Consider the following 4,395-nt stretch of genomic DNA (forward strand, 5'->3'; position numbering starts at 1 on the left):
AAAAGGTATTCCCTTGTTCTCCAGGTGGGCTCCTGATTGCGATGCTTGAAAATGTATTTCCCTTGTTCTCCAGGTGGGCTCCTGGTTGCGACGCTTGAAAAGTATTCCCTTGTTCTCCAGGTGGGCTCCTGATTGCGACGCTTGAAAAGTATTCCCTTATTCTCCAGGTGGGCTCCTGATTGCAATGCTTGAAAAAGTATTCCCTTGTTCTCCAGGTGGGCTCCTGATTGCAACAAAAATAGACAAACAAAGAAAATTTTCTGCCCCGGTATGGTGACTGGGCACATCATGTTATCAACTATCAAAATTAAAGGCTAAAATTTGGATCGTACTTCCCTTGTTTTCCAGGTGGGTGCCTGCTTGCTGCATTTGAAAAGATATTCCCTTATTCTTCAGGTGGGCTCCTGCTTACTGAATTTTGAAAGATATTCCCTTGTTCTTCAGGTGGGCTCCTGATTGCTGAATTTTTGAAAGATATTCCCTTATTCTCCAGGTGGGCTCCTGTTTGCTGAATTTGAAAGATATTCCCTTATTCTTCAGGTGGGCTCCTGCTTGCGACAAACATACAAGACAACGAAAATTTCTGCCCCAGTTTGATAACTGGGCGTGTTGTGCTACCAAATATTAAATTTGAAAGATAGAACTTGCATTATACTTCCCTTGTTCTTCAGGTGGGTGCCTGACTGCTGCGCTTGAAATGTATTCCCTTGTTTTCCAGGTGGGCTCCTGATTGCGATGCTTGAAAATGTATTCCCTTGTTATCCAGGCGGGCTCCTGCTTATAAAAGAAAATTTCTGCCCCTGTTCCAATCAAAGAAAAATTTGTTAATGTAAAATGGTGGTTAGCTGCTGGCATTCTTGTTGGCCATGCTCCCGCTTCCGACTTTGCTCTGACTTGCTTCTTTGGACTTGCTTTGACTTGCCACGACTTCCCGATTGACTTTCAACCCTCTGATCTTGATGACCCAAATGTTTTACCTCGTATTACTGTTTGGTGTTTCTGTTCCCTTCTTGTGAACTTTGCTTCTCCCTCACAACCATCTGATTATTCCACTGATTTTCATTGGTCCTTCATGTTTTACTTTCTTTTGATATGTCCCAACCTTATTGTGCCATATAACTGGGAAGCTGGTAGTTAGCTTTGACGTCCTTCTTTTGTTTTTGAATAGAACTGACACTGAAACATCTTATAGACAGACTTCAAGAGAATGAAATGCAATGACCTCGAAGGTTTTGAGGATAGAAAAACTCTAAAAACGAATGAGTTGTAATGAAGAGAAAAAGGACAGGACTTATCTAAGCAGAAAGGCTGATTCCATTGGTCGTGCCATACATTTCGGATTCCAGCCTAGTCTGTCCAACCAATCAATTGCCAATTGCTACATTTGCTGTTTCATACTTTCACAACCGACTTTCGCCAAACCCAAACCTTGCTTGTTTTGCCATGTTTCAAACACCTTTCAACCACAGACTTCTTTCATTTGCCCATCTGAAAAACTCACTTTCGCCTTACAGTGCCCGTGAGGGTTTTCACCAATAAGACTCTCTCATTTTAATATCTCTCAAACTCACTTCTCCTTACGGTGCCCGTGAGGGTTTTCACCGATAAGACTCTCTCATTTCATCATTTTCCTTCTGGCACCAGAGTGTTGTCCCCAACAAGAATCACTTTACCCGCTTGTATTGGCATTTCTTAAGATTGGTCAGAAGGTCTTTCTTTGGACCATAATGTGGCTTTTGGATGGGTTTCAGAAAGAAAGGTATAAAAGCTCAAAATAATTCAAACGTGGGTTCAACATTACAACTTTCGGAATCATATCTCTTGCAACAACTATAACTTCTGCCCCAGTTTCCTTCTTGGGGATTCTGGGATTTTTCTTCTGTTGTGACTGAACCTTAATGAGGCTGCCTACGTACCCTTTCGGGATCAAGTCAAACGTAGTTCATGTCATAGAACTACTTCGTTGTTGCGATCTTTCCTTTCTTCCACTTCTCTTTTCTTTCTTTTCATTTCTTTTCTTTTTTTTTTTTCTTTTCTTCTTTTTCTTTTCTTTTCTTTTCTATTCTTTTTCTTTTTTCTTTTCTTTTCTTTTTCTTTTCTTTTCTTTTCTCTTTTCTTTTCTTTTTCTTGTCTTTTCTTTCTTTTCTTTTCTTATTTTCTCTACTCGATTTCCCCGTTCAATTCTCGAGTTTTGTTGTTGATTCCGAAAGAGGGATACGAAAGACAATATAATAAGGCTCAAAGGGATAACAAAGGATAAAGTGTTTGGATAGCAGAACAAAATGCCTTCATCATTTCAATCTCAAAACATGCCAAATACAATCAGGTACACAAAGATAAAGAAATCATACATAATATCTCTTGACTACATCAGAATTGATAGCCATTTCTACACATTTCCCTTCCACATCTGTTAGATATAAAGCGGCATTGGACAAAACTCTGGTTACAACAAATGGCCCCTGCCAGTTTGGGGCGAACTTTCCTTTCGCCTCAGCCCAATGAGGTAGGATACGTCTCAACACCAACTGCCCTACTTCAAACTTTCGCGGACGCACTTTCTTGTTATATGCTCTTGCCATTCTCTGTTGGTACAACTGACCGTGACACACTGCTGCCAATCTCTTCTCATCAATCAAACTTAGTTGCTCCAAGCTGGCTTTAACCCATTCAACATCATCAATCTCCACCTCGGCGATGATCCGGAGAGACGGGATTTCAACCTCTGCGGGTATTACTGCTTCGGTTCCATACACCAATGAATAGGGAGTCGCCCCTACTGAAGTGCGGACAGTAGTGCGATAGCCTAACAAGGCAAAAGGTAGTTTTTCATGCCATTGCCTTGACCCTTCTACCATTTTTCGAAGTTTTTTCTTGATGTTCTTGTTAGCTGCTTCGGCTGCCCCATTTGCCTTAGGACGATATGGGGTGGAATTGCGGTGCGTGATCTTAAAGTGCTGGCATGTCTCGAGCATCAAATGACTATTGAGATTGGCACCATTATCTGTGATGATTACCTTCGGGATCCCAAACCGGCATATGATATTCGAATGCACGAAATCGACCACTGCCTTCTTAGTCACAGATTTGAAGGTTTTTGCCTCCACCCATTTAGTGAAATAATCAATAGCTACCAAAATGAATCTATGCCCATTTGATGCTGCTGGCTCAATCGGCCCAATAACATCCATTCCCCAAGCAACGAACGGCCATGGTGCCGACATTGTATGCAATTCAGATGGTGGAGAATGAATCAAATCTCCGTGTATCTGACATTGATGACACTTGCGCACGAAACTGATGCAATCTCGTTCCATAGTAAGCCAATAATAACCTGCTCGGAGAATCTTCTTTGCTAATACATATCCACTCATATGAGGTCCGCAAACTCCCGCATGTACCTCAGCCATGATAACTGTAGCCTGTTTGGCATCCATGCATCTCAACAACCCAAGATCTGGAGTTCTCTTGTACAACACTCCTCCACTGAAGAAAAATCCGCTTGCCAAGCGTCGAATTGCTCTCTTTTGATCCCCTGTAGCTTGTGTCGGGTATACTCCCATCCGGAGATATTCTTTGATATCATAGAACCATGGCTCACCATCAAGCTCTTCTTCCACCACATTACAATAGGCATGCTGATCTCGGACCTGAATCTGTAACGGATCCACATAAGCCTTATCTAGATGATGCAACATTGACGCCAAAGTGGCCAAAGCGTCGGCAACCTCATTGTGAATCCTCGGAATGTGCTTGAAATCTATTGATTGGAACCGTTGATAAAGTTCATGCAAACACTGCCGATACGGTATGAGCTTCAAATCTCGTGTCTCCCACTCTCCCTGAATCTGGTGTACAAGAAGATTCGAGTCACCCATGACCAAGATTTCCTGGACACCCATGTCTATAGCCAATCTCAATCCCAGGATACATGCTTCGTATTCAGCCATGTTATTGGTGCAATAGAAACGAAGCTGAGCAGTGACAGGGTAGTGTTGCCCCGTCTCAGAAATCAGTACTACTCCTATCCCGACACCCTTGGCATTGGCAGCTCCATCAAAGAACAATTTCCATGCAGGCTTCTCGACTTGTTCTAATTCTTCAACATGCATTATCTCCTCGTCCGGGAAGTATGTTTTCAAAGGCTCATATTCATCATCAACTGGATTCTCAGCCAGATGATCAGCCAGCGCTTGTGCTTTCATTGCAGTCCGAGTCACGTAAACAATATTGAACTCCGTAAGCAAGATTTGCCATTTCGCCAGCCTCCCTGTGGGCATGGGCTTCTGAAAAATGTACTTCAATGGGTCCAACCGAGAGATGAGATAGGTGGTATATGCTGACAAGTAATGTTTCAACTTCTGCGCTACCCAGGTTAAGGCACAACACGTCCTC

Source organism: Nicotiana attenuata, unplaced genomic scaffold, assembly GCF_001879085.1.
Source record: "Nicotiana attenuata strain UT unplaced genomic scaffold, NIATTr2, whole genome shotgun sequence".
In the NCBI taxonomy this organism is placed as follows: domain Eukaryota; kingdom Viridiplantae; phylum Streptophyta; class Magnoliopsida; order Solanales; family Solanaceae; genus Nicotiana; species Nicotiana attenuata.